General features: G+C 36.8%; 1 protein-coding gene and 1 pseudogene across 7 annotated transcripts in view; one reads left to right on the top strand and one right to left on the bottom strand.

The window, feature by feature from the left end:
- RBMS3 (RNA binding motif single stranded interacting protein 3) overlaps positions 1-14,558 on the bottom strand; it is a 1,178,968-nt gene that overhangs the window by 1,115,224 nt on the left and 49,186 nt on the right. The window lies entirely within an intron of this gene.
- LOC118602470 lies at positions 462-580 on the top strand (annotated as a pseudogene).

Here is a 14,558-nt window from a genome sequence, read left to right as displayed (position 1 = left end):
GACTTTTTATGCATTATGCAGTACATATCTATGAGACTATCTGCCTAATATCCTTCTTCTCATTCTCATGGCAACAGACAAGTTTACTTGCCTCTTCACTCATTTTCTAGGTTTTCCCTTCTCTTTTCCCCCTATAATTTAGTATCTTAACCATTTTTAGGTGTACAGATCAATGGTATTGATAGCTATTACTGTTGTGCAACCATCACCAACATCCATCTCCAGAACTCTTTCCATCTTGCAAAACTGAAACTCCATGCCATTAAACAGTAACTGTCCATGATCGTCTTCCTGCAGTCACACGCAACTGCCATTCTACTTTTTTACTTTCCTTCTTTTTTTTTTTAAATCTTCCCTTTTCCCCCATGTCCAAGCCTCTAGTAACCACCATTCTATATTCTATTACTGTGAATTCAGTTGTTTTTCCTTTTTTTGTTTATTTAAGATTCCACAAGTATCCTGTCTATGGCCATGCCACCCTGAACATGCTCAATCTCATTTGATCTTGGAAGCTAAGCAGGGTCGGGCCTGGTTAGTTCTTAGATGGGAGACCACCTAGGAAAATGGGGTGCTATAGGCATTTAAAAAAAAATTCCACATGTAAGTGAGATCTTCCTGTGTCTAGTTTATTTCACTCGGCATGTTCTACAGATTCATCCATGCCACTGCGAATGGCAGGCTTTCCTTTTTTTATAAAGCTGCATAGTATTGCATTATATGTGGTATAAAAATAAATATTATAGTTTATCTATTCATCCGTTGATGGACATTTAGGTTGTTTCCATATCTTGGTTATTCTGAATAGTGCTGCTATGAATATGAAAGTACAGCTATTTCTTTGATGTCATGATTTTATTTCCTTTGAATATATACTCAGAAGTGGGATTGCTGAGTCATATAGTATTTCTCTTTTTAAGTTTTTGGGAAACCTCTACGCCATTTTCCATATTGGATGTATCAATTTACATTTTCACCAACAGTGCACAAAGATTTCCTTTTCTCCACATCCTTGCCAACACTTACCTTTTGACTTTTTGATAATGGGCATCCTAACAGGTGTGAAGTGGTATCTCGTGGTTTTGATTTACAATTGCCCTAATGATTAGTGACAATGAGCATTTCTCCACATACCTGTTGGTCATTTGTATGTCTTCATGAAAAAAATCTATTCAGATTCTTTGTCCATTTTTCATTGCTTTTTTTTTATTTAAAGAATTCCTTATATATTTTGATATTAACATAAGACCTATGATTTGTAAATATTTTCTCCCATTCAGTAGGCTGCCTTTTCATTTTGACTATTTTCTTTTCTTTGTATAAATGTTTTAGTTTGATATAAACCCATCTGTCTATTTTTGCTTCTGTTATTTGTGCTTTGAGTGGTAGCAGTTCCAAAAAAAACAATGCTAAGACCAATGTCAAGGAAATTTTTCCCTATGTGTTCTTCTAGGAGCTTTACAGTTTCAGATATTAGTTTAAGTCATTAATACATTTTGAGTTGAGTTTCGTGTATGGTATAAGGGCCCAATTTCATTTTTTTGCATGTGAACATCGAGTTATCCAAACTCACTTACTGAAGATGATCTCCTCTTCCTATGAGTATTCTTGGCAACTTTGTTGAAAATCAGTTCACTGCATATGTTTATATGTATGTGTTTATTTCTGTACCATTGACCTATGTATCCATTTTTATGCCAGTACCATCCTGTTTTGATTACTGTAGTTTTCTAACATAGTTTGAATTCAGGAAATGTGATGCTTCTAACTTTGTTCTTCTTGATCAAGACTGTTTAGCTATTTGGGGTCATTTGTGGTCCTCTATGAATTTTATAATTGTTTTTTCTATTTCTGTGAAAAATGTCATTAAAATTCTGATTGAATTCAATCTGTAGATCGCTTTTGGTAGTATGAACATTTTAACAATATTAATTCTTCCAAACTATGAACATGGGATATCTTTCTACTTATTTGTGTTACCTTCAATTTCTTTCATCAATGTTTTACAGTTTTCAATGTATAAGATTTTTTACTTCCTCAGTTAAATTTATTCCTATTTTATCTTTTTTGATGCTCTTATAAATGAGACTGTTTTCTTTAATGCTTTTTCAGATAGTTAGTTTGTTGTTAATGTATAGATAGCTTGCTGTTCATGTAAGGAACTACAACTGATCTTGTATCCTATAAATTTACTGAATTCATTTATTAGTTTTAACAGTTTTTTTGGTGGAGTCTTCAAAGTTTTCTATTTATAATATTATATGATCTGCAAACAGAGATAATTTGATTTCCAATTTGAATGCCTTTTATTTCTTTTCCTTGCCTAAGTGCTTTGGCTAAGACTTCCTGTATTATGTTGAACAGAAGTGGTAAGAGCAGACACCTTTGTCTTGTTCTTAATATTGGCAGAAAAGTTTTCAGCTTGTCACCATTGAGTATGATGTTAGTTGTGGGCTCATCATACATGGTCTTTATTATGTTGAATTTTGTCAAATATTTTTCTACACTTACCGAGGTGATTATATTATTTTTATCTTTCATTTTGCTAATGTGGTATATCACATTTATTGATTTGTATATGTTAAACTATCCTTGCATCTCAGGATAGTGTATGATCCTTTTAATGAGTTGTTGAGCAGGTACTGTTGACTGGCTAACGTAATAGCCATTCCTAACCCCTACTTGATTATTGCCTCTCACAACAGAGGTTAATGAGCTAGTTGCTTGTTTTCCCAGAATCCTGTACAAGTAGAGACATTCTAAGGTGTCCATTATGGCTGATGAATGATAAAGAAAGTCTGGCGTGGGCTTCCAAAACAAGTAAATAAAAAAGACTAGAGGAAAAGAAATTCTTCTAACGTGCACCTTTTCTCTTCCTGCCTTCAATGTGTACATAATATTTGGACCTCTGGCAGCCATTTTATGCTAAAAAGATCATAAGCAGAAATAGGAAAAAATCTAAATAGGGAAGAAAGAGTAAAAATATAGAATGCCACAAGGTTCTCAATGGCATCATTGAAATAATAGTTCAACCCTAACTCCAGATTTTTTGTTGTAATAGTAAATAAGGGTTAGACCACTTACTAGTTTACGCTATTTTGTTACTTGCAGCCCAAGTCATTACAAATTGATTTACCTGCGCACGAAGTCCATGATACCAAGTCTACAAGGCTGCCTCAGCAGAAGCCGTGTTCTTCATGACTTTACTCTCTGGCTACAGTTAACTGTCCCAAAGATGAGGTCCTGACTCAAGTCCCTCCTGGGATTTTTCTAACTAAATCTGAGAACCAAAGCCAACCCTCTCATACGGCTAAAGTTATATAAAATGTTAAACTTGAGTCACCAGCAGCAATGGTTCTTGCAACCAACAGAAAGCCCATCTACAATGAGAACGGCAGGAGTCGACGTGCTCAGAAAGGCATAAATGAAACATGACAGAAAATCCTATTCCGATTCGATTCCCTGGTGCCAGCTGTTCCTGAGCCCTGCTGCATTTGTGCCCTTTCTATGATTTGGTGAGTCAACCATTTTTTGAATTCCAATAAATCTCTCTTCTTGTCTAAACTAGTTTTGAGTTAGGTTTCCTTAATTTATAACCCCAAAAGTGCAACTTATATATTTCGGATTCTTCTCAAAAGAACTTACCTATGAGTTTTTCAGTAAACTAATATGAGAAACATAAATATAAACTTTCCAGAAGGTCAATGTGTAAGAAAGAGGTAGAATTCATCTTTTCTACCAAATCTGACTGGGAAATGCTATCATTATCCTGAGTTCAAATCCCAACTCTACCACTTAGCAGTTTTGTGACCCTGGGTACATTATCTAACTTATCTTGTCGTCGGCATACCTATCTATGAAATAGGAATGACAATTGTAGCTAACTCAGTGTTTCTGAGAATTAAATAAGTCAACACATATTAAGAACTTAGAACAATGTAAGATAATAAGGGCATTAAATGTGAGCTAATATTCTTGGACCTAAATCAAAATCCTGAAAATAATGAGATATTTGATCCATGAATAATAATAAATGAATTTTCAGCTGTGGGTCCAACAAATTAATCTTTTCAAGCATCTACTATGTACGTAGCACTTCATATTGTTTAAAATAGTCCATAATATTAATTCTTAAAATAAACCTATTAAGTAACTTAGAACTATAATCACTCTAGAGGGAAGAGAATCAAAGAATAAGAAAAGTTAAATAATATGTCCACTGCGGATTAACTAGAATACGAATTACAACAATCATCCTTTCCCATGATATCACACAGCCACAGGAAGAAGAACACATTTGATATTTTGGTTTTGTATAGTGGAGTAGAATGATTATAGGGAATCTCATCTGACACAGAGTCTAAAATCAGATTTTAAGACAAAAATTAAATATAGACAAAGTGACTCTTGAGAAATCTCTTCATTCATCTTTTAAATTTCTAGCACTTAGGTCTTTGAAAGCACAAAAATTGATTTAGTTTTTCTTGGTAATTTTTATTTTTAAAAATCTTTGAGAGAGGAAGTACACAAAGCCCTGTGAGGCTAAGGGATATCTTCTCTAAGCCTCTTTCCTTTGGAATTTGTGTGGTTGAATTTGTGCAAGTGGAATATGTGGCAAGACTCCCTCTTCAAGAGCACCGTCCTGAACAAGGTCACCAGCTCTGGATACGATCATTTAACTTCCCTTCCGCCTTCAGGGAGGATGAGACAGGAATGGAAAAAAAGAAAAGTACAAATGTGTAAATATTCCTGTTTCCACAGAAGAGTTAAATAATTATTTGCCTTCTTATTCTATGAACAGATAATGCCTTCGCATACCTTTATGTTTGAATAAATTTTGAGATTCCAGGTAAATATTGTACGCTGAACACATATCTTTGCCACCACTCTGAGTTGAAACTCCCAAAGTATAACAGTTGAAAAATAAATGAAGACAAAAAAAAAAAGACAAATAAGAGGAGAAAACACAATTATAATTTGAAAGCTAGAAAGCAGATGAAATCAGCAGACCTGAAGAAGAGTGTCAGCAGTGGCGGACCCCCTCTCTAAGAGGATGTGTACGGCTGGCTCGCCCCCAAAAAACAGGATGGGGGGGCAACAGACGCCAACGAAAGACGTGAGTAAAGAAGAGATTAGAAAAATGGCTGAAAGTAAAAAAAAAAAAATTCAATCCCCCAGACCTCTTCTCCCACCCCTCACTCCTCTGTACTGTCACCTTATCTCACCTCTCTCTCTCTCTCTCTCTCTCTGTCTCTCTCTCTCTCTCTCTCTCTCACACACACACACACACACACACACACACACACACACACGTCATCTCTTGGGCAGGAGTTACAATGTCTCCAGGCCGCCCTCCCTACTGGGGCTCATATATGTTCACAGGACACAGTAAACTCTGGGTATATCTTTCTACTTGATTTGACTTTTCATTTCTCTCAGCAATATTTCCAACATGGGAAAATCTCCTTCACTATCACTGCACAAATAGCTAGTTTTCAACCATTTATTTTGGTCTTGCAACTCACTTTGGAATTTTACATCTTTCGTTACATGGCACCCTGAATAAAAGAGAATTTAATATCCTATCTCACTTACATAATCAAATATTATAAAACCAAATATTGGTTCTTAAAAATATTCTGATATACCTATAAGGGAGGAGGTATCTGATTTAGTTGGGATTAGAGAAAGAACTAAGTCTTTTTTTTCCAAAGGAGAACATTAAGAAATAATATCAAAAACTAAAAAACAAACCAAGAAATGGCAGTATGAGCAAGTCCTTGGGAAACGTGGAGGTAAAACTCAGAAGAATACCTCTAAAAGCTGGAAGTAGTTGACTCTGAGAAGTGAGAATCGAGCTGAGAGGAGAGACAGAAAAAAACACCACTGTCATTCACTGTGAATCTTGTATGACCGTGTAATTTTAAAAATTCTATCAAACCTTAAAAAAATAAAAATCAAACAAAAATAAAATGCATATGAATGAATCCATTCCCTCTCTTAGTTGTTAACTCTAAATTCAGTTTTACTTTTACATCTTATTGTCTCCAAAATACACACAATGACCACATAGTTAAGTCAAATTAGGATGTCAGAATGATTAACCACAAGTCACGCTTTAAACAAGCCTGAGAAAATCCATATTTAAATATTGTAAACTAAGAGATGACGTATCAGTCTATAAGTTTCTCCCAAATGGATTCTTTCACACAGAGATCTTCTAATACATTTAAAATGAGTCCATTGATTTTTAAATATGATTTACATATAGCTTTACGGCAATATATTCACTGAACATAGAAAAGCAGGGCTATATTCAATCTGCAATTTCCACACTAGTACACTAAGGATGATACAATTATGTGAGATTACTACCTTAAGAAAACTTGAAACAGCTGTTGGTTATATTTCAATCAAAATATCTACTTTTCAAAAATTTTTAAATGAGGCTATCAATCCATTATTATATCGCTTAACACTTATGAGTTAAAATGAGTACTCTGTGAATGATTTTTCTCATGTTTAGAGTAGCTATGAAACAAGGATTCACAAGCATTATTAGAAGTGTGATCAACCCCACTGAGAATTGCTGTGAATAAATGGCTTTGGTAAAGCTAACTGTTAAAACCTGGCATTCACTGTCGACATCTAGCTATCTGTTTTTCCCTCCTATCTACAAAGACTTTTCTCAGATAATGCTTTGTTTGATAACTTCCATAGCCCTATGTATTCCAGAGTTGTTTGAAACACTCAAATGTTTTTTTTCATTAGATCATAGTGACTTTGGCTTCCTGTGTTTGACATATCATAAGGTTTCGAATTATGTTTTTGTTTTTTTTCCCCACTGCAAAAGAAAACATATCTAGAAGTTCATTACATGTGCTCACAAGATTTCCATGTATATATGCATAGATCTATGGAGATGTATAAGACTATTGAAAGCTTTGGACACATTTCAATTGAGGACATCAAATTTCTGCCATGAACTTGGCCTAAAATGCACTACTGTATAGTGTTTAGTATACAGAAAGCTCTCAAAACAGCATCTTAAAAACATCATTCTTTTCACACTTTTAAAAAGGTGAATCATATAATATTTAATCTAGTTTTTGGAAAATTATTTCCAGCCTCAATGACTGAAATAATTGGAGTGACTAAAATTAAATGTTATTAGAAAATGACAGTATGCGTTAGAATGATACCACTTTCATTAACATTATATTAATGGCTATATTCAGATATGTTACAATCTTAAATTTTCTTTGCATCAGTTAAATCTCAAAACTAAAAACCAACATATTTATATAAGGCATTTTTTTTCAGTTATCCAATACGTGTTTAAGATTGTACAGTAAATATGTTTCTTTTTCCTTCCTAGAAAGCTTTATCTAAGTGTATTAGAGTGTACCCTGCTATCAGTATAGGCTTATAAAATAAATCTCCTAAACAACAATGAAAATGAATACATCATCCACACTGAAAGTAAGCAGTTGCTCCAATTTCCATCAGAAACTCGAAGGTATGGTTGCCATAAACAACCTCATGTGAACTAAAAGAAGATATCAAAATTTGACATTAACTCCCCTACCTGGGAAAGCAGTGCCGTGTAACCAGTATTCGAAGAAATGCTAAAATGTCTCACCGGTGTCTCGAGTTTGAGGTCCCAGTGAGAAAGCAGCATAGAAGAGTCTCAGGAAACATAAACACTACTTATCAAGGCACAGCACTCCTCGGATAGGAAACACACTCCAGGCACCAGTGCTGAAACTGCGCAAAGAGCCGCCAGAAAAGTTGACTGTGTAAAGACGTGTATGGCCCCTTCTAACAGTCCATAAACCACAGGACGCCTCTTTAACCTCCTTTCTCACACAGGAGGCCCACTTGCCCTGAAGCAGGAGAACCCACGAAAGCCCAAAGGGCAAGAATGACCTAATGTCTGGAAACACATTAATATAATCCCTCATATTGATAAATAGAATGATAAAAATTATATGATAACATAGAGAGATGCCCAAAAGACATTTGATAAAATCCAGCATCCATTCCTAATTGAAACACTTTAAAAAAAGAAATGGAAGAGTAGAGACTTCTGTATATAATATGTTTAATGGTGAGAGAGTAGAAAAATCTGCACTGAAAGAAAGATTTTAAAAAATCAAGAGTGATTGCTGAAAGTTTTAGCCAATTTGGAACAAAAAAATTAAATGTGGCAAATATTTTTTTTTTTGAAGGTCATTTGGCAACATGCACCAAAATCCTTATTAAAAACATTCACGGCTTTTTACTTAACCCAATCCCGCATCTAAGACTTTATACCCTCTGAGATAAGAAACTCCAGGAAATGCACAAATTTGTAGGTGCTTGTCACAGCAAAAAGAGTGAAACAAATGTAAACACTAAACCAAAGCAACTGACTGGTAAAGAAATAAAAATGTATGGACGTGTGTTTGAATGTATATGTATGTTATGGTCCAGTTAGCTGAACCATAATACTATGTAGTCATTAAAAATGTTACGCATTCTACATGAGTATATGGATAAATGACTGTTACGTTTTAAGTAAACTACACTAAAAAGAGTATGCTCTTTATTTTGTTAAAAAAATAAAAAGTTTGTACATTTCTGCATAGACATACAAAGAATTCTGTGTCTAAAATTTTAACAGTAAATGGTAAAAAATTATAAGTAACTTCCAATCTTTATATTAAATAAACATTTTCCAATTTTCATCTAGAATAAACGTCTATTCCTTGTGAATTCTGAAGAAGTAATAATTAAGTGTTCTTAAAATGTCATAGCAACTCTGTGACTGCAAGAGGCAGAAAATGAAGGGTGGAAGAAATACGCGAACTGCTTTTTTTTTTTTTCTCGTTTAAATAAGTTGAAAATTTTTAAAATAATAATAAAGCAAAACATCACAACCAGGGTCTGTGCCGAGCCAACAGTCTCTGTTCAGCAGGAGAGTTTGGTAAAGTTGCCAATGATTAGGCTTCCTCCAAGTGATACCAGCTAAAATAGAGGTTGGGAATCCCTGGTAACCCAGGGTAGGAATAATTGGAACATACACAAATGCAAGAAAATGGCTACATAATCATTTTACCACCAGAGACAGACAGATTTTGTCAGGTTTCTATTAAAAGAGGATGTGATTGTAAATCTAGTCTCAGTGACTCCCCCAGTAGTGTGAAGGATGGCCTGACAGACTAGGCTGTAGCATATCGTACTGAGCAGCTGCTACCTTGCAGGTTCCACACATGCTCAGCATGAACGAGATCTGTGAAAGGCAATGTCACCAGAGGTGTGTATAAGGCGCAGTGCGGCGATGGCGTCTTCACGTACCCATTTATCTGAACGCATGCCTTGGGAGAACTACACAGAAAAGCAAAAGGATGAAGGGCTCTGAAGAGGGCTGCAGTCGGGTGAGTACAGATGATTCCCTGATCACAGGCATTACCTACTGGAAGATCAAGATGCTTCTAGTAAACAAATCTCTCCATGAATAGAAACCAAGTTCACTCCAGCCACAGTGGAGATGGATAAGGATGCTCACGCTGCTAGATAAGACAGTGAGTACAGTCGAGAAGAAACCTAACAAGAGGGTTTAGACAACAGGTGGAAACTGTCCCCAAATGTCTCTTGTCTAGAAAATAGATTGAGTGATTCAGAAAGGCTCCTCAGTATTTTATGAAGATTTTAAAGATTTAGACAAATTTATTAACTCTGGAAAAATACACACTTTAACTACTTAGTCTTAGTTCATCTCTTGTTAATGAGTTCTAAGAACAGAGTTCGACCTCTTTAGATTAAAAAAAATGGGCAAAAAGGCTAATATGCTTTCAAACAAGTTATATTTGTTATTTTTTGAAAATGAAGTGACCATTTTTGCATACTGGCATACGATTATCAAAAACAAGTAATCTACAACTTGCATAAGTAAGCTAGACTTTTTCTACATATTCTTCCACACATTAAGTTAGATATGCATCTAATACCAGAGTTTTCTCTATAATGATCTAGAGCAGAGTTTCTCGACCTTGGCCTGCTGATATTTGCGCTGGCTAATTCTAGCCTTTGTGGGAGATTGCCCTGTTCATTATATGATGTTTAGCAGCATCCCTAGGGTCCATTAGCAGTCTCCACTCTTGCAGTTGTGACAACCAAAACTGTCCCCTAGGTTAGTGGCAAAATTCCCTTCTCCCCCTTTTGAGAACCACATATTGAGTGCCATTTTGACCACTTGCTGGGATATTTCAAGGTCTGGATATTGCAAACAGTGATTGGGGACTTTATGAATCTCAGGAAGTTGCTTGAAATTGAATTTAAAGAGAATAACAACATGCTTTTTAGTTGTCTGCTGTGATTTAACCTAATTTGAGTAAAATTTAAAATTTACCAGAGGGCGTGTTGAAGGGTGAATCTTTTATCATAAAAATAAGATCATCTCATAAATTTTACAAAAAGTTTGTCATTCCTTTGTGTCTCCATGGTTGGCAAGAAAAATAAGAATATGCTAGAAGGCAAAAGTATAAAATCATGTTGCCAACACAAACCACTCCATAATTAGCAGATTTTGATTATGTTAAATGAGCATATGTGTATATCATCAATGGATTCAACATTATATGTATACGAGAATGTTCTACTTGGAGAAAATTGTCACTAAGTGTCAATACAGAGGTTCTGCCACAAATACTTAAAGGAAATCTATGGAGATGTGTTCCTTTACATCTCTGCTCTAATCTCTAGCTATATCTCTTTTCAAAAGAAAAAACCTGTATTTTCTCAGCTCTAATTTGGAATAATACACTTTAGATACCACTTTTGAAAACTTTTTTCTGTGACGAGAACCCTTGCATCATAAAGGCACCAAGTATTATAGATACACTGATGTGGCCAGATTGGACCAGAATAGATAGAAAAATTAGAAAGTATGACATTCCATCATAAAAATGATATTCCTTTACAAATCAAATTAACTTGATTTTTTTATATTCTAACCATCCAACCCTCACCTAACCTGGAACTTTTAGTTTAGATTATTTATTATTTTATTATTTACTATTATCAGTTAAAAACTTTTAGTTACCTTTATTTTTTTCTCTCCCACTTCCTAAACCCTGCATTCTTATCCTCAACCCCATACACTTCTTTTCCCAGATATTTCTCTCTCAAAACACTTAGAGACTTCGAGACACACCGACAGTAAAAGCATTAATCAAACAATAACATTTTTGGAGTTCTTCCTGAAAGCAAAGCTTCAGATCAGGTGCTATGATATAGCAGATGAGTAAATAATGAAGTTCAGCCCTTGATAAACCTAGAATATAGTGGTGGATACAGACCACAAAGTCAAGACATGGTAAATAAGAGCATGGTGGCCACCTTAGAAAAGCCTGCCCTGATCCCTCCATGCCAAGCACACAGCTAACACTCTAATTATCAGGCAGCTTAGTTCAATGCGGGTTGGGTATGTGGGCTCAGATCCTCCCTCCCTCACTTACACTGTGAGTGGCCTTAGGCATGTAACTGCACACAGGGTCCACATCTCTTAGGCTGAACCATACTAAACATCTATTCTAGAATTGTTTTGGTGTACATCAATCGCAACAATAATTTCACATGGCTCGATCTAACACAAAATGGGAATACTAGTCACATCAACATTTCTCGGATTCCTGGAAGGTTCAACTAAATTAACGCAAGCAAAGCTCTTAGAACGAACTCGGCCCACATTAAACATGCAATATAACTTTATTATCATTATGACTAGTTCTTGATAATTATTTTCCCTCCATGAATTTGAGCTTCTTGATTACTAAACTCTTTCTCACTCACCTCTGAATTTACCTTTATTCTAATTCCAACACTGAGAACAGTACTAGGCATCTAATAAATGTTTAATAGGTGCATGGTGATGAATAAATGAATGAAATGGAGTGCTGATGGACTTAAGATCACAGCACCGTGAACCAGGAGACCAGGAGAATTTGCACAAGGACATGGCCCATAAAACTGGCAAAATTCAAATGTTTCAAAAGAGATAGGATAACATGTTAAATGGTGTGAGTGAGGGGCTTACAGAAAGGATGGAAAGAACTTGCAAGACAGGCCAGGGCCCCACTCTACAAAGACTTGTGTGAGGAAAAGGCCCACCTCTGGGCCACCTCAGTTCCTCAGGTGGCCTCTATTTATAAAGAAGCACACTTAGATTTCAGACTCACCCAGGATCAGGGGCCGTTGGCAGTGCACACCCTTTACAACCAACCAAAACGGCACTGAGGTGGCTCCCTGAGAGACAGCAGAGGATTTCATTTTTCAAGCTGGTGCTCAGAACCTGATCCTACTTAGTTATGTGGCTGCCATAAGCAAATGCTCTCCTCATCACTCTGGGCAGCTGGTCTCATTTGCCTCTCTACCTCCAGAACTCAAGGCAACAGAACAGCATGGGGTTTGCATCTCAGCTCTACTGTTTACGTGACCTTACGTAGGTTAAACATAACATCTCTGTGCTTCAGTTTCCCCGTCTGGAAAATGAGCATGGTCATACTCGCCTCACTGCTGCTGTGAAGAGCCAGTTGAACAATGCTGTGTGAGACCCTCAGCTCAGTGCCTGGCCCCAGGCAATTCTCAACCAGAGGCCCCAGTTACCATACACCTGGCTAGACGATGACTGTTTCCAATAGGAAGCATTTGGAGAGCTAGTTATCAAAATGAAAATAGCTCTTTATGCTCCTTGGGGATGGGGGATTGTACATTCTCACACTTTAAATTACCTGTTTTATTGAGGATAAGATGTTGGTGCTACTTTTTTAGTTATCAACATGCTAATATTAGAACACTTTTGAGAAGCAGAAACTCGGGAAAGCTCTTAGATTTTTTATATGTTCATAATTGCACAGCCTCTTATCCTTAGAAGAACCCCAGAAGATGGTTAGAATTGTCTCCCCCAATTTACAAATGGAGAAACTGAGGCTCAGAAACACAGAGGGACCAGCCGGAAGGCACACAAATGTAGCAGTAAATCCAACCGAAGAAGGTCAAGTTGTGAGAGATCTGGAGCTCACATAAAGAGGAGGAATTCGATGTTATGAACATAAAATCAGGTCCAGCACTCTGGAAGGAGGCTGTGCAAGTGAGAGGCTCCAAGTTTTAAACTTTATTCACTGTGAGACAATTCCTCCTCTGGCTGAGGTTAGAATTAATTTATTGCACTCAGATGCAATATTTACGGAGTACGCAGGGCCCTGTGCTAAGTGCTTTACTGGACATAATTCTGAAAGTATCCACCCACCCTCCCAACACCATGACGACAACGCTGGGTGTGGTTAGTTTTACATGTCAACATGGCTAGGCTACAGTACCCAATTATTTAATCAAATGCTAATCTAGGGATTGCTGTGAAGGTATTAGTTAGCTGTGGTTAATTTCTCCCATCAGTTGACTGTAAATTACCCTAGATAATGTGGGTAGGCCTCATCCAATCAAGTGACGGCCTTAAAAGCAAAAACAGAGGCTTCCCAGAGCTGAAAGCCCTTCCATCTCAAAACTGTAACACAGAAATTCTGCCTAAATTTCCAAACTTCTGGCCTGCCCTACAGACTTCAGACTTGTCAGCACCACAATTGCATGAGCCAATTCCTTAAAATAAATCACATATATATATACACACATACATCTATGTATATGTATAATCTTTTTTATATTTATATGTATGTATAAATGTTATGTATACACATATATAGCTACATAGCCCCTATTGTTCCCACTTCTCTGGAGCATCCTGACTGATGCGCAGAGCTCCCTCCTCCTCAGGGGTTGGGTGTGGTCAACTCTTAGCTAACTGTGCAGCATATGGTAATAGACATCACAGCACAGGCCAGCACCAGACTCCTGGGGAAAAAAGCTGGGACTCTGTTCCATGAGCAAGCATCCCCATCACACTGGTCCTCATGGTTCCTTAGCCTCATGCTTGCCAACCTCCCAACACCATGAATGTCCCTACCCAGTAGAAGGCGTGGTGGGAATAATTCTAAAATGGGACAATCCAAGCTTTTGCTCTGCATACACAGCCACTGATTCAGAAGTCAAACTCTCAATAGGAGGGCTGAATTCCACCATAGAAGTACTTTATTTGTCTCATAGTGTTTTAAAAGAATTCAAGCCAACATTTAAAATTCATCAGGTTTCGCATTAAAAACTAGCTTTTCTAGTTTGCTTTGAACATATTGAAATGTCTGGAAATGCCTTGGGGGGTAGAGTTGGATACTGCTCCCTTTAGGAGCTAGAGCTCAAGCTCACCTGTCCATCCTCATCTCCACCACGTCCTCTTTTATCACACCAGCCTCCTTCTTTTATTAAAAAGAACTTGAACCCTATAATCCATCAGAGTTTTTCTGGTAGTGGGGGCAGGGAACAAAAAAGTGCACTTAAAATCCTACCACCAGGCAAGGTTAGTTGCATGAAGCCACTGGCCTGTGGGCTGGACAGGCACCCCTGGAAGGCTGAGCCTGTTCCCCTACATCTTAGTACTCTTCACATCCCAGCAGGGGCTCGATGAAGGC

Source organism: Rousettus aegyptiacus, unplaced genomic scaffold (genome assembly GCF_014176215.1).
Source record: "Rousettus aegyptiacus isolate mRouAeg1 unplaced genomic scaffold, mRouAeg1.p scaffold_m13_p_4, whole genome shotgun sequence".
Classification (NCBI taxonomy): Eukaryota; Metazoa; Chordata; class Mammalia; order Chiroptera; family Pteropodidae; genus Rousettus; species Rousettus aegyptiacus.
This window is presented reverse-complemented; position numbering and strand designations above follow the sequence as displayed.